Source organism: Corvus hawaiiensis, chromosome 8 (assembly GCF_020740725.1).
Source record: "Corvus hawaiiensis isolate bCorHaw1 chromosome 8, bCorHaw1.pri.cur, whole genome shotgun sequence".
Classification (NCBI taxonomy): Eukaryota; Metazoa; Chordata; class Aves; order Passeriformes; family Corvidae; genus Corvus; species Corvus hawaiiensis.
Genome location: NC_063220.1, coordinates 34,235,704 through 34,258,023, shown reverse-complemented (window position 1 = coordinate 34,258,023; position 22,320 = coordinate 34,235,704).

The following is a 22,320-nucleotide window of genomic DNA, read 5'->3' as shown; positions in this document are numbered from 1 at the left end:
TAAACTGGCGTCACGGACAGGATCTCTGACAGACAGAAGGGCTTGCAAGGTTGTGTGTAGTCTGTAATAGGGGAAGGACGTTTCGCTCCAGCCACACCTAGCCCAACAACCTGAAAAGGGTGAGCGGTGTCTAGAAAGCAAGGGGGGTGACTCGAATTTCCTGCAAACTGCACACACCTGGGTGAAAAGCACCCCATACTCAGTTGAGGGCTCCGTCTTCAGATTTTTCACAAAAGATCTCTTAGTGTAAAAGGGGGAACTGCTTTGGTGTGTGTGTGTGAATTTAGACTGCTTGGTGTAGCAAAGAGACAACCATAAGTAACTTAAGGAGTACCTCCCAGGCAGATTTGGTCTCTTCACCCACCCAGGGAAGCGAAGGGAGACACAGTGAAGCTGTGTGTGTCGCAGTGTGTAATTAACTCTTACCTCCCTGTGGTGGTTTTGATCCCTTCATAAAATGACTGAAAACCCCACTGCAAATAATTAAGCTGCATTTTATGCTCTGCTAGCAAAACATAATGCCCGGCCCTCTCTGGGAGGGGAAGAATGGGCTCAAAATAACTGGTTTAATTTGGAGAATGTGACTGATAGAGTATGTTCTTTACAACATGAGACAAAATTTAAATTTGGCCAAAATAAAACCATAATCTGCTCCGTTTTAGGGGCATGCCTTACAGCAGCTATACATCACTGCTTAAAGCGATGTACTGAGGAGAAAGCAATCATAGATTCCCTTCAAAACCTAGTGAAGATTTTACAGAAACAATTAGATGAAGAGAAGAATAAAAATCATTTGCTGCGGGCTGTTTTAAAAGAGGAATATTTTAAGAATTCAAAGAATGCTGACTCACCAAAAGAGAGAGGAAAAGGAAACTTCTCACATTAACCAAATTACCCCCAGAAAGAACTAATGCTAGTGAAAAATTGTGGGGAAAACTGCTGCCCTCGTATGAGACCTCTGATTAAAACAGAATTTAATTATATCAACGATGAAGATTTTGAACCGCATATCGCCACTAAGCAAATACCATACACTGCTATTGAATTGGCTAAGTTAAAAAAGGAGTATGGGCGGCTCCCCCAGGAATCTGAGACGGAATATGTTTTCTGAGTGTCTCTCACTGGAGGAGAACAAATTCTATTAACTGAACAGGAGGCCAGTGGATACTGGGGACATGGAGTTTTCTTGACAACAGGAGACAAATGTGGCACATAGTCCCTGACTCAGCACGCAGCTTTCTGGGCCAGGGGACTCAATCCTTTAGAAAGGGGAGACCCTTTAGCTATAGTTGGTATCCCCGATCAACTTCTAGAAAGCGTCCACAAAGCTGCCTGTCTGCAAATGATCCATGAAAGGAAATTAACTCCTGGATATGAATCCCCCACGCAATTACCTGTTTAACCTGAACTGGTGACCCCTTTAATTCGAGGCCTTCCAGAATCACTCAAGCCTACAGCAATTGTCCTTCAAAAAACCATAGCAGCTGTAGGTCCCATAGAAAGGCTGGATAGATTCCTTGGAAACCCGAGCGACCAAACTGGATCTACTGATCCTGGGTTTACTCCATACTCAACCCCCTCTCAGCTGCCAGGTTCACAATCGAATTCACCTGCCGGTGGTTGCAAAGTTTGGACATGGAGTGAGGTTGCAGAAGATCTGATTAATTACAGTAGGAAATATGGACCTATAAAAATCCCAGAGGAAAAATCAGAAAAAACAAAAGGTGTCAGGTACATTAAGGCTTCTCATAGAGAAAAGCCAGAAAATGTAAAACAGATTTCTAACTGTCAGCATTGGTGGTTATTAGGCATCAAAAAGGGGGTCCCCAGAGATATGATGGATGGCTTACCCCTTGATAAATTGAGTAAGGTAGTGTCTAACTGGCACTGCCGAAAACCCATTCTACTGAATCTGTCAATTCAACCCAGTGCACCCCTCCTCCCTCAGAATCTGGGCAGTGAGTCAAAGCAACCACTCCCTCAAAGTCTGTGCAGTGAGCCAAAACGACCTCTCCCTCAAAACCATGGAAACTAGACCCTCCGTCTCTTGTCAGTGGGTGAAGAGATGGAGCATGGGTATACCTGAGAATGCTCACTAAAAATAAAACAGGAGATATAATGATCACAGCTATTACAGGCCCTAAACAGGGACCTGTAACTTTTCTAATTGACACTGGGGCACAAATTTCTGCACTGACAAAGAAAGATGCCCAGAGGTGTGGAATTGTTCCAACAAAGAACCGCTATTGTGTTTTAAATGCCTTGGGAATGCTCTCACTACAGGGACCAAATGATCCTAAGAATCCAGCACACTACCCTGGACAACCTGTTTTGGTAGACCTCCCTACTGTAGGAGAAGTACCACTAGTGCTAAAAAGCCCTCTGAATAAATATGCATGGGTAGCCTCTGATGCCCTAGGGAGAGAGCATTGGATATATACATGCTGGATAATTCCATCATTCTAATTTTCTGCCTTTGGTGGCAGACTCTGTTGTGTTTGCTTTTCACAGAAGAACTCCGAGGGACATGAAGAGTCCAGCATGGTCCCTCAAACAAGTTAAATTGCTGATGCAAAACAATGTCTCACAAGTTCAGCCAGCTTGTTCACCTTTTCTGCAAACTTCATTCGAGGGGTGGACAAACTGGTTGCAAAAGCAGAACCCTTCTAAGAAACGAACGCAAAGAGACATAACCGGTGTTGTGGGAACAGGATTGGGAATCTTAAATAGTATTGATTCAGACGTACTAATGAATAAATTGGCTGCCACAACTACAGATTTGACTAAAATACAACAACCACTACAGTCATCCCTATTTGCCTTGGGAAGCCATCAGTGGCTGTTATCAAACATATTACCAAATTGGGAAAAGGTAAATGTGAATGACCACAAATTGATAATTGACATGCTCAGTGCTACACAAATCAACATTTCTTTGGCTCTCAGCTGCATCCAGGCTCAATTATGGATGCAGTCAGTTGCTGCCTCAATTATAAGAGAAGGCAAAGAAGGCACTTTTCCTACTGAAATTCGGAAAATAATCTGGGACAGTGCCACTGATTTTGAAAGAGAATTCCAATCCTGGTGGAACTTAGTAAATTTTACCTATGATCCTATCACAAACACAGCCACAGCCTTTGTACTAACCATATGTAATGCTTCAGTGCATTTGATATTCCCTGTCATTGCATTAGGGCTGAACCATGATGAAGCTGTTCTCTATCCTTTCGAGCATAGAGAATGGGCCCGTCAAACTGGTGAGAAGTTGCAAACTTAATTTAGAAACTTGTATTGTCCGAGAACAACAAGGGTTCATCTGTGAAAGTAATGCAATTAGAGCTCAAGACATTTGTTTAGATACAGAACAAAATATCTGTCCTTTTGAAATTCATCCTAACAAGATTCCTGAAACAGTGCTTGTCTATATAGGTGGTGGATGTGCATGCTTAAGAACTGCTTATGATAAAGTATTTGTAGAAAATTTAGTTGTAGATACTAAAAGTCATTCAAATTTTTGTGTTTGTAACTTTACTAAAATCATAGGCTGTGATTTTTCATATTTAGCCCCAGTTACTTCTTATCATCTTTTACAGTCCAATTACACACTGATCCACCAATTATTGCCTACCCCCATTGGGACGAACCTTACTTTGGTAAAGCAATTGTTGCTTCACCAAGATTTCATTGAAATTTTGGAAAAGATCAAGAAAAATGGACAGATAACTATGGTAACTGTTCATCACAATGTGAAAGAAATACATCGTGTTCTAGAAAGAGTAAAGAAAGATGCTGGACACAGGTGGTGGGATACTCTTTTTGGGTGGTCACCTACTGCTACAGGTGTCCTGAACAAATTGTGTCATCCCATCATTGTTCTCTTGATTTTGATTGGTTTTGTTTTATCAGCAATCTTATACATCATGAATCGGAGAATCATGAAACGGTTAACACAATTGACATCTATAATAGATGCCCACGATTTGGTCAATATCCCATCCACTGTGGACATACCCAAGGTTATTGACACGAGACGAACTACACGAGTATTAAAATAAGATGTGATAAGAAATTAGAGGTGTATTTTGATTAATAAATTAATTACTTATTCCTTCTTTTGTTTCCTTCTTTTTCTTTTCTTTTTCTTCCTTTCTTACGTTCTTTACCCTTTTTCCGGGATATGCTACCAACATTGACGAGTCCTGAAGACTTTGCAATGACACTACGAAATCGTGCTGATGGAGCTCGCTTGACGACAATCGTGAGTCACGGGGTGGTGTAAGAGACGGTCCGAAGATCCCTCATCTGCCTCATGATCATCGCCGAGGACAGAGACTGAACACAGGAATCCTGGCCTGGCTGAGGTGGGATGTCTGCCAAGTGTTGCCTGCGGGTGTGCCCACTGGGAGCTGGTACGCATTCCTGAGGAAAATTAGTGCAGGTTGCAATGGACTGCATCATTCTTGCTGCCCAGGAGGAAAGGACTGCGCTGAAGCAGAAAGGAATGACCTGTCCTGTACACCTATCCTGTACGCCTGTCCTGTACCTGTTTCCCAAAGCAAGGGGCCCCATAACAACGGCTGTAGATTTCCCAACCTCTTGGCCAGTTGCCCCTCACTTCTGAAAAGGACTATAAAGGGACTTTCTGAAATAACTGAGCCTGAGATCTCCCCACAGAAAGAAGACAAATCTATTGGCGGAAGACCACGAGGACTTCGTCTCATCCCTTGGTAGCTATTGTCCCCCCCTTTTTCTTCCTCTCTACTTTGTTTTTCTTTATCTCTCTCTCTCTCCTCTATTGCATTACTGTGTTGTGGGCACTGAATAAAGGTGCACTGTTTTGATTAAAACTGAAATCCCTTGTGTCCTTTTACACTCTGAGATCGATAAACGAACCATCACGACCCCCGCTTGCAGTAGTGGATTGTGACACCTCTGATACCCACCCCCTGTATCCCTATAAAAGCTAGCCCTCTGCCCCTGCGGGGGAGAGAGCTCTCATCCCTGGCTTTCCCCTTTGCCGGAGTACGGACCAGGAGAACGGACCAACAATAAAGCTACTTTGTGCGGAACCAGCTACACGAGCCTCTCGTCTCTCTCTGGTCTGGCCTGGAGGCTGCCCTGCAGAGCTGAGTTGAAATCACGAGCTGATAATCACTAAAGAGCTGACAGCTTCTGCACGGGCCCTCCTAGCTAGCAGCTGAGGGAGGATACCAGGCCTCAGGAAGGCGATTCCTTTTGGGACCATCTCTCTGGACCGGTCACCTCTTCCTTGGTCAGAGCTCCTGACCCCTCACCAGCTGTAATACTCGGGTGTTGACCATCCAGGTGGCCTTTGCTAAGTTCACTTCCCAGTTTTTGAAGGTTCCCCCACCAAGTGCCTTTAGGGTGGTTTTAAGTAGTCCATTGCAGCGTTGAACTTTCCCAGCAGCTGGTGCATGATAAGGGATATGATATATCCATTCAATACCATGTTCTCTGACCCAGAGTTTATGAGGCTGTTCTTAAAATGAGTCTCGTTGTCTGACTCGATCCTCTCAGGGGTGCCGTGTCTCCACAGGACTTGCTTTTCCAGGCCCAAGATGGTGTTCCGGGCAGTAGCATGAGGCACAGGGTAGGTCTCCAACAATCCAGTGGTTGCTTCCACCACAGTCAACATGTAGTGCTTCCCGTGGCGGGTTTGGGGAAGGGTGATGTAGTCAACTTGCCAGGCTTCCCCATACCTATACTTTGACCATCGTCCACGGTACCGCAGAGGCTTCAACCACTTGGCCTGTTTGATTGCAGCACAGGTTTCACAACTGTGGATGACCTGTGAGATGCTGTCCATATTAAGGTCCACCCCTCGGTCACGGGCCCATCAGTACGTTGCATCTCTCCCCTGATGACCAGAGGCATCATGGGCCCAACGAGCTAGGAATAATTCTCCCTTGTGCTGCCAGTCCAAATCCACATGAGATACTTTCACCTTGGCAGCTAGGTCCACCTGCTCGTTGTTGCGATGTTCTTCATTAGCCCAACTCTTGGGTACATGCGCATCCACGTGTCGAACCTTCACGGTCAGCCTCTCTACTCGGGCGGTGATGTCCTGCCAAATCTCAGCAGCCCAGATGGGTTTTCCCTCTGTGCGGTCAGTTGGCCTTTCTCCAGCGATCCAGCCATCCCCACAGAGCATTAGCTACCATCCATGAGTTGGTGTAGAGATAGAGCCTCGGCCACTTCTCTCATTCAGCAATATCCAAAGCCAGCTGGACGGCTTTAAGCTCTGCAACCTGACTCAATCCACCTTGTCCCTCGGTAGCTTGTGTAACTCGTCGTGTGGGGCTCCATACTGCAGCTTTCCAATTCCGGTTAGCACCTACAATTCGGCAGGAACCATCAGTGAAGAGGGCGTATCGTCTTTCAGTCTCCGGTAGCTCGTTATATGGTGGGGTTTCTTTGGCATGTGTCACCTGCTCCTCTTCTTCTTCAGAAGATAATCCAAAAGTCTCACCTTCAGGCCAGTTTCTTATGATTTCCAGAATCCCAGGACGATTTGGGTTTCCAGTACGGGCGTGCTGTGTCATGAGGGTGATCGATTTGCTCCATGTGGTGTCGGTGGCGTGATGCGTGGAAGGAACCTTTCCCTTGAACATCCAACCCAGCACCGGTAGTTGGGGTGCCAAAAGCAACTGTGCTTCAATGCCAGTTACCTCTGAAGCAGCTTGAACTCCTTCATAGGTGGCCAAGATTTCTTTCTCTGTGGGAGTGTAGTTGGCTTCAGACCCTCTGTAGCTTCGGCTCCAGAATCCCAGTGGTCGGCCACGAGTCTCACCAGGCACCTTCTGCCAGAGGCTCCAGGACAGACCATTGTTCCCAGCTGCAGAGTAGAGCACGTTCTTCACCTCTGGTCATGTCCTGACTGGGCCAAGGGCTACCGCATGAGCGATTTCCTGCTTGATCTGGGCGAAGGCTTGCTGCTGTTCAGGGCCCCAGTGGAAATCGTTCTTCTTGCAGGTAACCAGGTAGAGAGGGCTCACGATCTGGCTGCACTCGGGAATGTGCATTCTCCAAAAACTTATGGCGCCTAGGAAAGCTTGTGTTTCCTTCTTGTTGGTTGGTGGAGACATTGCTGTGATCTTATTGATGATCTCAGTGGGAATCTGATGCCGTCCATCTTGCCACTTTACTCCCAGGAACTGGATCTCTTGGGCAGGTCCCTTGACTTTGCTCCTTTTGATGGCAAAGCTGGCTTCCAGAAGAATCTGGATGATTTTCTCTCCTTTCTCAAATACTTCCTTTGCTGTGTTCCTCCGCACAATGATGTCGTCAATGTATTGCAGATGTTCTGGAGCCTTACCCTTTTCCAATGCAGTCTGGATCAGCCCATGGCAAATGGTGGGACTGTGCTTCCACCCCTGGGGCAGTCAGTTCCAGGTGTATTGCACACCCCTCCAGGTGAAGGCAAACTGGGGCCTGAATTCTGCTGCCAAAGGAATGGAGAAGAAGGCATTGGCAATATCAATGGTTGCGTACCACTTCACTGCCTTGGACTCCAGCTCATACTGAAGTTCCAACATGTCCGGCACTGCAGCGCTCAATGGTGGCGTGACCTCATTCAGGCCACAGTAATCCATCATCAGTCTCCATTCTCCACTGGACTTACGCACTGGCCATATAGGGCTGTTGAAAGGTGAATGGGTCTTGCTGACCACCCCTTGGCTCTCCAGTTTACGAATCATTTCATGGACGGGAACATCAGAATCTCTGTCAATGCGGTATTGCCGATGGTGCACTGTTGCTCTGGCGATTGGCACTTGTCGTTCTTCAACTCTTAGCAGTCCCACGGCAGAGGGGTCATCTGAGGGGCCAGGCGAGGTACTCAGTTGTCTGATATCTTCTGTCTCTACAGCAGCTATCCCAAAAGCCCAACGATGTCCTTTTGGGTCTTTGAAATACCCATTTCTGAGATAGTCTATGCTGAGGATGCATGGGGCCTCTGGGCCAGTCACGATGGGGTGTTTCTGCCACTTGTTCCCAGTTAAACTCACTTCAGCCTCCAGTACAGTCAGCTGCTGGGATCCTCCTGTTACCCCAGAAAAAGGAATGGGTTCCGCTCCCACACACCTTGATGGCATCAGAGTACATTGAGTGCCAGTGTCAACCAAAGCCGTGTATTTTTGTGGGTCAGACGTGCCAGGCCATCGGATCCACACAGTCCAAAAGACCCAATTGTCCCTTTCCTCTACCTGGCTAGAGGAAGGGCCCCACTATTCCTGGTCATGGTACATGTTGCTTCCCTCCGGTGAATATGCTCCTGACGTCCCTTCAAGAGGATCGGTCATATTATCATTCCTATACCGTCTGGAGTTCTGTGCACAAGAGACCAGAGCAGCGTTGACTCTAGATGAGCTTCTTGTGGTAGTTGTCCCACTTTTTAGTTCAAGTACCCTGGCTGCTAAGGAGGAGGTGGGTTTTCCATGCCACTTACTCATGTCTTCTCCATGTTCCTGAAGAAAAAACCAGAGATTACCTCGTGGAGTGTATCCTCTTTCCCTGGTTGGGGGATGCCTGCTCCTAATGGCAGAGACTCTTGTTGGTTCTGGCGAGATGTGATAAATTTCCTCCTTCAGGTTCCTTTCTCAGTTTCTGATGGCCTTCTTCAATCAAGCTCTGGACTTGCTCAGCCAGCCTTGTTTCCACAGACGAGACATGGGTACGAAATGGGGCTGCGACAGTGTCCTCCTAAATCCTCAGTTTGTTGACCAAGATGCCCACTCTGTCCTCGCCTTCCCTCCATTGCAGCGTTGCCAGGTAACAGGAGTACATCTCGGGTCCAAGGCATGCGAACCTCAACCACATCTGTGATGTGCACTGGAAAACATCTGGACTCTTAGGAAATCTCTTGTCTTCTGAGAAAATTATTTCCAGCACAGCCAATTCCCTCAGGCACCAGACACCTTTTTCCATTGTGCTCCATTTTCCTTGGTGCACCTGGAGGTCTTCTTTACAAAGGTACCTGTCCCTTACGCTTGTCAGCAGTTGCTGCCAGAGGCTGAGAGTTTCTTGGGTTCTCCTGATCCCCTGGTCAATGACCACATCCCGGGACAGAGATCCCAGCTGCCTGGCCTCACTTCCGTCCAGAATGGTGTCATTGGCTGCAGCATCCCAGATGTGGAGCAGCCAGGTCAGGATGGACTTGTTCGTCTGGCGGGTGAATTCCCTCCACAGGTTACGCAGCTCACCCAGGGACAGCGACCGAGTGATGATCTCTGGCTCTGCTGGGTGCGAAGGTCCTGCTGCATCCTCGTCAGTCACTATGCAGACTGATTTGCTTTTGATTTCTTCTGAAGAGGGGCAACTGATACTGGTTTAGGCTGCTCTGGTTCAGTGACAGTTTGTGTGCTGACAGTGCCTTTGGTTTCTTTCTCCTCTGTGACAGTCTGTGTAGAGATGGACACTGTTGTCTTGTGTTTGGTTCCTTTCTCCTCTGTGACAGTCTGTATAGACATGGTGTTTGTTGCTCTGCTCTTTTTTCCTCTCTCATCCTGAGGATGCTGTGCCATAGCTCTGATTCTAGGCATGGTGTACACGGTGCAGGCTGTACAAAGAAGACAAAGCAGAACTAACAGCAAGTTTATGTCGTCTTTGACATCCAGAGGGAACTCACTATTTTCAAAAACTGCTGTGTCAGGCCTGAATGGCTGGAAAAAAACATTCTTTAATCCTTCCCCCAGGGGCTGGGTGTGATTGTTGAGGCCCCAGATGTAGCAGCCTAGAGTGGGACAAGCAGACAAAGTTGAGTATATATTCTGAATTATGGTCATTGCCTTGGAGGTTTTTATGCAGCAGGCATAATAGACTAATAAAGCAAATTTTATACCATACCCTGGTCTACACAGGAGCATTACAACCGGCAGATAGTTCCACATGTGCGGAAAAATATAGAAAGCTAGGTACAAGACCTATGTAGTCATGTTGAGCATCACAGTGAGTACGTGGCTTCTACAATACAAAATTGTAATTCTGACTTTTCTCAGCACTCGAACCCAACATTGGGTGCCAAAATATGTACTAGTTTGAAAACAAACTAGTGGAAGGCACCAAGTCAGAAAAATAATTTAATAGGGAAATAAAGGGGAAAAAAAACCAAGGCAGAAAATACTGGGTTCAACTGACAGAGTCAGGATACAACCTGACACCCTGTTAGTCAGGGTGGTGGTGGCAGTCCAATAAAACGGTGGCTGCAGTCCTCCTGAAGTGATGGATGTGGTTCTGTCAAAGCAGTGACCCGGTAGAAAAGGCCTGCTCTTCCTCAGAAGGTCCTGTGGTGGCTATGTAGCTCCTGTCCTCTGGGAATCCAGTGGAAATGTTGTCTCTGGTGTTCAGAATCTCAGATTATATCCAGGATGGAATGCTTGGTTCCTCCCTCTGGGTGGAGCATCTCACAATGAGATGATGAGTCATGAGGCCAGGCATTGATTAGGCTCGTTAACAGAAGATAGTCCGGAGGCAGTTATCTTTGAGTCATGCAGCAGGGCATTGATGGGCCATTAACAGAAAGATAGTCTGGGGGGAGGAGGCAAGGAAAACACTGCCCCACCTGATTTCAACAGCTCATGAGAATGGTAATAGACTACAATGCAACCCAGGACAACAGCCAAAGGGCGGGAAGTCACCAAAGTGCTGTTACAAGAAATAATACCACACTTTGGAGTGCCAGCCACAATTTCCTCAGATAGAGGACCACATTTTATTTCAAGGGTTGTACAGCAAATTAGCCGCCTTGGGTATAGATTGGGAACTTCACATCCCCTATCACCCCCAGTCAAGTGGCCAGGTGGAGAAAATGAATCATTTAATTAAACAGCAAATTGTGAGATTAGGACAAGAAGCTAAATTACCTTGGCCCCAGGCACTTCCATTAGCATTGTTGCAGATTTGGACTAAACCAAGAACAAAAGAGAAATTGAGTCCTTTTGAGATTCTCTGTGGAAGGCCATATGGGGTACAAGAAGGAACACCAGCCCAAGTGGGGAGGAGACCCTACACGGGTATATGATGGCCCAGAATAAACAACTCAGAGAGATTGAAAAGCTTCTTGCTGGAACTCGAAGCAGAGAATTAGCCCAGTACACGACATACAACCTGGAGATTATGTGTATGTTAAGTCTTTTACAGAAAAGACCTTGGAACCTCAGTGGGAAGGACCATTCCAGGTGCTTCTCATCACCAATACTCCAATCAGGATTAAGGAACAGAACTCTTGGATTCATCATACACGAGTAAAGAAAGCTCCGGAAGCCGTTTGGAAAGCAACACTGAGTGATAAAGAACTGAAATTGAAACTTACTCGGGAAAGATGAGTAGATTTTGGGCAGAAATGCTAGCCTGGAAAGTTGTATTTCTCATGACTATAGCTGGGGTTGCAACCAAAGCCAACAAACCACCATGGGAGTTATCGTGTAACTGGGAGATATTTTTGTCAAGGAAAGGCTTATGACGCTTACTCCTGTAAAATGCTCTCTCAGATGTTGAAGGTCATAGATGCAACTGTGTGGCAAGGAAGAAATGTTTAGGGCTGCAAACATGCGTTCGTTCAGACTGGATTCCATCGCTACAACCAAAAACCTATGGAGCTAATGCGGATTGATTCCGGATGTTGTTACAAATGTTTATCTACCTGTCCTGAATATAGACTGAAGGTTGAGGGGTGTGCAGTTAAGGGTTATAACTTCAATTATAATATTACTCAAGATTGTGTTTATCCCCAGAAAGATGAGGTTGGAATAAACCCACCAACCCAAGCACCGGAAGAAATCACAACCACTCAAACTACCCCAAAGGAAATGGTTCAGCCTATAATCACCAGAATTGGACCTTATGCTATTAATAGAGTAGGGATCCAAAGATTATTACTGAACCCAGAATGGTCTCTGAAGCGAGTAGAGATGGCAATGCAGGTGAATGCTTCAGATATCCAATCAGATTGTACCCCATTCCTGAAGACTTCTTTTATAGATCGGACCACTTGGTTACAGAGGCATACACCTGATACGTTCAGACAGAAAAGGGACCTTACAGGAATACTAGGAACAGGACTGGGGATTTTGAACACAGTGGACTCAGAAGTATTAATGAACAAATTGACTGCGACCAGTAATGATGTAGTTAAATTGCAACAACCTTTACAATCTTCTTTCATTAGGTACTAGTCAGTGGAAATTATCTAAAATATTACCAGGATGGGAAGATATAGAAGAATGAAATCATGGGCTAATAGTAAATGCCATGGGTACAGCTAGTGAGAACACATCCTTAGCCCTTGGGTGTGTACAAGCACAATTATGGATGCAGTCAGCAGCTGCATCAATCATCAGAGAAGGTGGTGAAGGCACGTTCCCTGCTGAGGTTCGCAAAATTGTTTGGGATAATGCCTCTGACTTAGTAAGAGAACTCCAGTCATGGTGGGTCTTAGTTAACTTTACTTATGATCCTTTAACAAGTATGGTGACTGCCTTTGTTTTAACTATAAATAATGCACCAGTGAGTCTGATACACCCAATAACTGCTTTAGGATTAAATCATGAAGGAACCATCCTATACCCCTCTGAACACAGAAAGTGGGCGCGAAAAGTTAAAGGGAAGTGGAAGACTATTAATATAGAGTCTTGTGCCATGAGGAAACAATTGGGGTTTATATGTGAGGGAAATATAAATGAGGATCAAGATACTTGCCTGGATACGGACCAGAGCATTTGCCACTTCGAAGTTCACTCGGTCAATCAGACAACCTTGCTTGTGTACATAAGCCAGGGCTGTGCGTGTCTTAGGACATCATGCCCCGCGATAGTGGTGGATGAATTGATCATAAATGAAACCAAATCTAATCTGTGCATATGTAATTTTGTCAGAATTGAAGGCTGTGACTTCTCCTATCAGGCACCTGTTGTATCACATCAATACATAAAGGTGAATCTGACTATCGTGCAGGAAATATCGCCTGTGCCTATAGGGATGAATTTAACTCTAGTCAAGCAGCTGTTGAAACATGAAGACTTAAAGGAAATTCTTGAAGAAATTAAGAACATGGGGAAGAAGACTGATTACAATACACCATGACGCAGAAACTATATGGAGAGTCTTTAAACGGTTGGAAATAGACACATCTCATTGCTGGTGGGATGTGCTCTTTGGATGGTCACCAAAAGCGACTGGGATACTCAATATGTTAGTTCATCCAATTATTGTTTTATTGATTTTGGTTAGCATAAGTTTGATTATGTCTATTATAATGTTCATTTGGAATTGGAAAATATTACGATGGGTAGCGATTCAAACCTCATTATCAAAAGCATATAGTGTGGCCTTAAGAGATACTTTTACTTGGTATGAAGATGAAGAATCTGGGTAGTACTAAAAGAATTTACTAAGCTTATAGAAAAGGGGGGAATGAACTATAGTGTTCAGTTAGAGCCTAGAGAGTTAAATGTTGAGAAACAAGTTATGAGACTTTTTAGAAAGCTTAGAAGTTAGGAGTTAGGAATGTAACCAATAAAGACAGATAGTGTCAACCAAGGTTGATTGTTTTACATCTGGTAACACTCAGAGCCAGCCAAAGCGGGACCAACGCATCTGGTAACATTTAAATGAAACCGATATACCTCGAATAACACTCAGAATCAACCCGGGGAGACCTATACATTATGAATTTTAACCTTGAAACTAATCAAAACCAAAAAATGAAGAGACCAGCAGGTCAGGTAGTCCTAGCAGCAAGACGAAGGTGAAAAGTTTAGGGGGGAGGAAGACTTCTCTCTCCTTCATCTCTGCGTCCCCAGACTCAGTTTACGACCCCTGACTCAATAAAGAAAAGGGACTATGCAGCCGTAATGAGCATGCAAACTCATTATAATACCGAGTGGGGAATGGGCAGTGATAGGTAATAAATATGCACAGGCACCTTAGAATATGCATGATTTTTGTGGATCAATAGAGAGCTAGAAGCTGCGGAAAGGCGCACACGCCTTTGGGAGACATCCTGCGTGTCCGCCCAGCGCTGAAAATAAACATCCCCTTTTAACCAAACTGGTTGAAAGGTGTTTTGTCCTTGCCTTTCACGCATCACCATCCCGGGCTTGCAGGGGCGAGTGTGGAGCAGGCCTTGAGCTGCTCCATGGAGCTTCCAGCCCCTGCTAGATCCATTGGGGCGCGACACAGGCAGTGGTGGGTGTTCGTCGGTGCTCAGTGTCTGTTGGTGTTTGCAATCCGATGGATAAATTGAGTCCAAACAGGCAGCGACCTCCACAGTGGCCCAGGGGAATGGGGGTCACAGTCAGATCTCTTAGAGATCAGGACAAACATTTTGATCTTTTATTCTCACAATTTTCCAGGGGTAAAGGAGTGGTTTTTCTCTCGCAATAGCTCATGCTGCAGCTCCTTGTCCTTTCCCCCATGGGGAGCAGCCCCATATGATATGCGGAAAAGACTCCACTACTGGAATAAGTAGTAAAGTTGGTAGGCATGTTTATTTCAGTGCTGGGGCGCATGGGAGATAATTCCTCCAAAGTCATGCGTGCCCACAGCTGCATTCAGCTTGACATATATCGGGTTACAAGTTCCATATTCATTGAGTTTCCCAATATGCCTATACATATTCATTACTTAGCCCTGCCTAGCCTCGCCTCATATTACAATGAGCCCAAAAGTCATTTACATCCACGTTGCGCTTGCGCAGTGTCGTCTGGTGGTCGTGGACAGGGGCTCTGGGATGGAATAAGGGTCTTCCTCAGATGAAGTAAAGGGTCTTCCTCCTTCTGAACTTTTCACCTTGCTTCCCTGTGCATGCTCTTTATGTCCCTGGCCCAAGTCCAAACTTCAAGGCTGGTTTAAGTTAGTTTTAGGTTGAAAACAGGATCTTTGGTTAAGATTCTTTCTCTTTATCAATAGTCTTCTATCTTCTCATCCTGCTTTGGTAGGCACAATAAGTGTTGAGCAAGCTGTACGCATTGCTTTTAACAAATAGCTCCTTAGCAAATCATTTAACCTCTGCTTCTCCATCCCCCCTGATTCATGTATGCCGGTTTTCCTTCGTCTGGAGACAAACCCCCACTGCCCCCAGCCCCTCAGTGTCCCTCACCAGGGCATCAGGGCCAGCCTCCCCAGTAGCTGTCGGGCTGCGGTGGGGGCAGGAAGCTCCGGTCCCGCTACCAGCTCACACCACACTGGGCCAGTGCCAGCAGACAGAGGTGCTTTGACTTCCTGTCCCCTTCCCCGTGTGCCCAGCCCAGTGTCACCACCCCCGTGTCCCCAGCCTGTGCCTCCTTGGCTCTGCCATCACATGGAGGACGAGGATGGCTATGTGGTCTTAGAACAACTGGACAAGCAGGATGTCAATAATGTGATGTGGGTTGGTCATGTGAGTTCTTGGGGTGGCCCTGGGGTGGTCTGGGGGTTCTGAGGGGGATGTGGGTTATGCATTAGGGGTTGAGGGGGTCAGTTTGGTGGTCTCGATGAGGCCTTTATGGGTCTGGGGAGAGGTCAGGGGCCCCAGGGTGGGTCCTGGCAGGTCCTGGGGTCTTCCTGGGAGGGAGGTCCCATCAAAGGGTTCTGGGAGTCCCATAGGGTGATGCTAGGGGGGGTTCTGTGGGGGGTCATGGGGGTTTCATGGGGTGGTCCTGGAAGGTCCCGAGGGATCAAGGGGAGGGTTCCATGGGGGGGGTTCTTGGGGTCCCACGTGGGAGTCCCGAGAGAGGGTCCTGGGTGGCGGGTCCCGGTGGTCCCATGGGGTGGGTCCTGGGGGGCCCGATGGGTCACGAGAAGTGTTCTTAGGGGGTCCTGGAAGGTCCCAGGGAGGGTCCCATTGGGGTGGTTCTGAGGGTTCCATGAGGGAGTACCAGAGGGGGTCTTGGGGAGGGTAACGGAGCGTCCCCTGGGTGAGGTTCCTGGGGTAGGGTTGTGGAAGGTCCCAGAGGGTCTGGGGAGGGTGTCCTGGGAGGGTCCCGAGGATCCTGGGGGCTTCTGGGAGCAGAGCCCAAGACGGGGGATGGGGGTGGGCATGGCCTGAGACTGGGTGGGCTCACAAAGGGGCGTGGTCCTGAAGCAGTCCAGGGGGGTCACTGTGGGGGTTGGGGGTCACAGAAGGATTTGGAGGGGAGGTCCCAGAGGTCAGTGGAGGGGTGGGAACATGACTGGGGACCCTGCGGACAGGAAACTGTGGGTACAGTCCGAGGAAACTGAGGAGTTGTATCGGCACCTCCACAAGAGTTACAGTAGGGCGGGAAGGTTGCAATAGCACATGCCAGTCGCTGATCCTCGGATGGAATGGGGGCGTGTCTTGGAACCCATCCCAGGGTGATTCCCATCTACGCGCACCCACTGAGGGGGAAGGAACGCAGGGTGGGGTAGAGTGGAGGAACTGTGGGCTGGCTCCGTGGGAATCCAGGCACGCAGAGGGGAAGTCGGTGGCAGTTTTGCTGCTGATAAACCAGGGGAGAGAAGGGAAGGTGTCCTGCAGCTGACGCAGAGACTGGGGCGGAATCTCTCTCCTTGGATGGACTCGCTTCATTAAACCCTAATAATAATATTAACACCTCCTCTCCATCTCAAAGTCACCTCCCTCCATCCCAAAGTCATCCCCTTCAAGGCACGGCCCCCATCCCTGGACGCTCCCAGATGGTCCCGGGTATCCTGGGGGTCCCGGGGGGGTCCTGAGGTAGTGTCTGGGCAATCCTGGTGGGGTCTATGGTGGGGATTGGGTGTCCCAGAAGGAACTGGGGGAGTCCTGGAGGGTTTGGGGAAGTTAGAGGCGTCACGGAAGAGTCACAGGTGATATTTGAGGGTCGGAGGGGGCGTCCGCGCTGCAGGAGCCGGTGCGGGAGTGGGGCGGGTGTCACAGCCCATGCTACCACTGTGGGAGGGGCTGCTCAGGACATGGCCCTTTCCCATCAGACCACGCCCTCTTGCCTAAAGCCATGCCTCCTCTCCTTATATCATGCCCGTTCCATCTTGGCCATGACCCCACTCCCTCAGACAGACAATGGGGCGGGACCCTGGCCACACCCCATCCCAAGACCACATCCATTGACTTTACACCACGTCCCTTCACCCTCTGACCATGCCCTTCATCCTAAGATGTTCCCCCTCCCCTTTGGCCATCCCCCTTTTATCCTTTTTACCTCTTTTACACCACTACGTCCTACTGTGGGGGGAATTGTCACCGACCACCAGCAGGATGGGGCAGCTTGAGGGGTCAGAGGTCAGCAGGGGGGCACACTGGGGGTCATTGGTGACACAAGGGTCAGTGGTCACTCACCACATGCTCTTCGCCTCGCTGTGCTGCAGATCCATGCCCCCTTGCTTGGGCAAAGCAGTGTTTTGGCTTTACCCACCTCAGCCACGCCCCTTTGTGACCCCGCTCATCCTCCTCAGGCCTTGCCCACTCTCCATCTTACCCCTTGGGCTTTGCTCTCGGAACAGCCCCTGTACCCTCCTGGACATTTGAAGATCCCTCTGGGACATCATGGGACCTTCCAGGACCCACCCCTAGGATCCCACATGGAACCCTCCCAAGGACCCTCCCCAGGACCTCTGACCCCCTCTGACCCCCTCAGACCCCATCAGAACCTCTCAAGAATCACTAGGAACCCCCCAGGAACCCCCGGACCCCCACGATGCTCCCTCCTCCCGACTGCCCCTGGGACCCCCCATGTGGGACCCCCACAACACCCCTATGGGACCCTCTCTAGGACCCCCCAGGAAATTCCAGGACCAGCCGGGACTTCCTTTGGACCTCTCAGGACCTCTGACCCCCCTGGGACCCTCATGGTACTGAACCAGGGGGGATGGGGAAGCAGAGGTTAAATGATTTGCTAAGGAGCTATTTGTTAAAAGCAATGCGTACAGCTTGCTCAACACTTATTGTGCCTACCAAAGCAGGATGAGAAGATAGAAGACTATTGATAAAGAGAAAGAATCTTAACCAAAGATCCTGTTTTCAACCTAAAACTAACTTAAACCAGCCTTGAAGTTTGGACTTGGGCCAGGGACATAAAGAGCATGCGCAGGGAAGCAAGGTGAAAAGTTCAGAAGGAGGAAGACCCTTTACTTCATCAGTGACCCCTGCCCATGACCACCAGACAACACTGCGCAAGCGCAACGTGGATGTAAATGACTTTTGGGCTCATTGTAATATGAGGCGAGGCTAGGCGGGGCTAAGTAATGAATATGTATAGGCATATTGGGAAACTCAATGAATATGGAACTTGTAACCCGATGTATATCAAGCTGAATGCAGCTGTGGGCACGCATGACTTTGGAGGAATTATCCCCCATGTGTCCCAGCACTGAAATAAACATACTTACTTCACTACTTATTCCAGTAGTGGAGCCTTTTCCGCATATCAGGATCCTCCCAGAACCCCTCCAGGACATCCTGAGATGCCTTGGGACCTTCCAGGACCCTCCCAGGAAGCCCAGGAACGCTGGAGGGCTGCTCCCAGACAAAAAGACCAACAGCTCTGGCTGGCCCTGGCCTCCCAGGGGCTGCCTCAGGCTGCCCCCAAGACATTGCGAGTGATGTGCTTTCCATCCTCTGGAAAAGAGCCATCCTTTGCAGACAGGCAACCCTGGCCAGAAGTGGGATTCAGCCAAAGCAAGTCCAACTAAGAAACACAGGTTTGTTCCATTCAGAAAGTAGTTATAATTCCCTCTTCCCATTTTTTTGTGGAAAGAGGAAAAAGCCCTCCTTTTTTTCAAACTTGACTGCTTTCAGACTTGACTTCTGCATCAGAACATCAATCAATTGGTCCTGCTGGATTGGTCTCCATGACAGGTTTTTCTCTCATAAATATGCAACCTCTAATACCAGTGCACAGGGTAATGCCAACCCCCCACAGGGTCCTGGAGCACTGGAAAATCAAGAATCCATTGGATTTTTCTCTCTCCAGCCCCCTTCCAAGCCAGCCTTTAAAGGAAGGTGTGAGATCTCTGTTTTAGCATGGGCAATGTTGGCCAGGTGATGCTTGGCCTCTCCTGGGAGAGCAGTCACTTTGGCACAGTTTCAAAATTAATCCTGCCACCTGTGAGGAGAAGCGAAGGTACTGTGATTTATTTTTTTTTTTAATTCTTTTGAATAGTGGGAAAACCAATTTCTACCTGGGCTGTGTGATAGACCAAAGAAAAACAGAAATGGGTTCAGGGCCAACCTGCATCCATTTGTTCTTCTGCCACCATTGTCCCCTCACTCAAATGGCTCCTCTCCCTGCCCTGTGGCTCTTCATCTCCACCCAGATATTCATAGCAAGATATTCCCTTCTACCTGTACTTTTAGCCATATTAAAAAACCCAAGCCCTCTGTTTCCTGGCATTATGTGAAGGTGTGCATGAAGATTAGCAAAGTTCAAAATGATGCATCCAAAGAGGCTCTTTTCAGGGTTGAAGGAACAAATAAGATTTCCTCTCATGCCCTCGAGAGGAAGTTGTTACTTAGAATACATAAATGTGGGTTTTAAGGCTATTTTCCAAAGAGTAACATTTTTCTTGAAGACTGGGGTCACTGGTGTTTGCAGAGGTTTTTATAGTGAGCTCCTTTGGGGTTGTCCTGAACAGCTTTCTTTTGAATGCTTTCTGTGTTGGCAAGCATGCGGGAGGAGGCTTTAAGGAGCCCCTGGGGGAGCGTTACCTGGGAGGGGCACAGGATCCTCCGCAGCTCCCTGAGGATGCCATCCCAGCCCGAATACGCAATTCCCAGTGAGGCGTTCCTGTATCCTGTGGTCCCCTTGGGCTGCCACAGCTGTGCCACCCACCAGGAAACTGGGAGAGGGAGATGCTGAGCCCAGTCAGGGAAATCAGGGGAGGTGTGGGAAGGAGTGCCTGGATGCCTCTGCCACTCTGCAAACTCATAGCAGAGCACGAGGGACAGGGCCAGGGTAGCTGTCAGGGCCCCAGGGAGGCGGCGAGGACAGCAGAGGGATGCTCTGGGAACCCTTCGGGATCCTTGAAAGTCAGATCCTGCTGCTGGGCAAGGGATATGGAAAACAGAGCGGGATCAGGAGCACCTGTTACCCCCTCCAACCCCAAAGAGCCCAAGGCAGGAAGTGCTGGGGGAAAGCAACTGAGTGAGACCCCCCCCTGCATAGGAGCACAAGGAGCTGTGTCACCCCCAAACCCCCTCTGCTCCCTCTTTTAGGGTCATGGCTTGGGGGGATGGGACAGCAGCCAACCACAGCCTCAAGAAAAGCCCCCCAGACCCTCAATTTCCCCAACCTGAGCAGCTCTTGGCAAATCCTGAGTGGCTTCACCCCCCCCCCCCCCCCCCCCCCCCCCCCCGCCCCACTCCAGTTCCTCTTGAAGAAGGGGCAGTCAATAACTAACTCATGTAAGCACAAGTTAACTATTGGGAGACAGCAAATATTAGTTCAGACAGAAGATGTTAATTACAAAGCCTGAGAAGCCGAATTCACCCTAATCTTGTCAAGATAGAGGGGACAAGGATCATCTCAGAGACTGCTGAATCATTCCTCAAAGGACTACGCATTCCCAGGGAGAAAGGTGAAAAGTTCACTGGGAGGATGACTACTGGCCTTCATCAGAAAAGACCCCCGAGGAAGAGGAGAGGTCTTCCTCAGTGCGACCACCAGGACACACAGCGCATGCGTGGCCCATATGCTAATGACTTCCGAGAAATAATTTGTATAACCACACCTGTCCCAATGAATGTGATGAATATTCATAATTTAACCCTTAATACTGTGTTGTAGAGAGCACCAGGGTGTGTGTGTTTGGAGGAGCGATCCCCACACACCCGGCGCGCCGAATAAAGCAAGTACCCACTTCTCTGACTCTGTCTCTGAAGTGTCTCCTGGCCCGGTTGCGGCACGATTCACTCTCCCCCAACGATCTGAGGTGGCCCAGAGGACATGACCCCCCAGTACCTGAACCCTGCAGGGGTGGGGAGCTCCCCGCACTCCCCCACTTGCCCTGTCGGTCTATGACCACATAGCCGTCGTCGTCCTCATGTGATGGCAGAGCCGAGGAGGCACAGGCTGGGGACACGGGGGTGGTGACACTGGGCTGGGCACACGGGGAAGGGGACAGGAAGTCAAAGCACCTCTGTCTGCTGGCACTGGCCCAGTGTGGTGTGAGCTGGTAGCGGGACCGGAGCTTCCTGCCCCCACCGCAGCCCGACAGCTACTGGGGAGGCTGGCCCTGATGCCCTGGTGAGGGACACCGAGGGGCTGCCGGTGCTGGGGGTTTGTCTCCAGACAAAGGAAAACGGGCATACGGGGCTGCTCCCCACGGGGGAAAGGACAAGGAGCTGGCAGCACGAGTTATTGCAAGAGCAAAACCCCTCCTCAAAAATGGTCAAAATAAAAGATCAAAATGTCCGTCCTCTAAGAGATGATAATCAACAAAGTATCATTGAAAGAGGCATAAAACATCAATAACTGATCCATGAAATGCTAGATATATCTGAAAATGGACAAATCGTTTTGCAGAGCTCACGGCCCAGTTTACCAGCCCTGTGTGTGGAGTGGCACCACCTCAGCGGGAAGCCCTGGGGCCTCACTTCTCCTACCCACTACGTAGGAGCCGTTTATTAAGGTAATTAATAGCTGTTTCACTGTCTTTGAGCTGCCTTGGTCCTCTGCCAGGCACAGGCAACACGGGCTCAGAGGCTGCGGGTGCCGAAGGTGGGATTCAGCCTCCTAAAATTGCGAACCTCCGGGCATTGCTCCCAGACAAAAGCTGCTGGGACCGGCGGCTGTGACTGGCCTTGGGACTCCCGGGGGCTGCCTCTAGACTGCCCCCGACACGGGGGACAAGAGAGGGACACGGGAAGACATGGGGGGGACATGGCGGGGAGCACAGGGGACACAGGCAGGGACACAGTGGACCATCAGTCTCAAGTTCCCCCCCCCTCCGGCTGAATCTTGGATCATCCCAGCACCAAAACACCTCTTAAAATGCCACTTTTTCTTCCTCCCTTTTCTCAATGTTCACCCCAGAAGTGCAACTTCCCAAGTTATTTTTAGGTTTTATTTGTTTTTTTAGGTCAATTTCTCCCTACATCGCCCGCCTCAGAGAGACTTTCACCGGCTGCGGCTCTGTCCATCCCCACGGGAGCTGGCGGATCTGCAGGAATTGGGATTTTTCCTGCATTAATGCTGGTTTGTTTTGGGGTGCAATGGAGGCTCAGATCTCAGCAGATTCTCTCTGGCAGATCCAATGCAGCCTCGTGTCACAGTTCTGAGGGTCGATCCCATTACCCTTGAGCGTTCCACAGGCTCCAGGTTGCTTCCCGAGGTCCAGCTGGAACCTGCGGGTGTCACCCCTGGGGGTCCC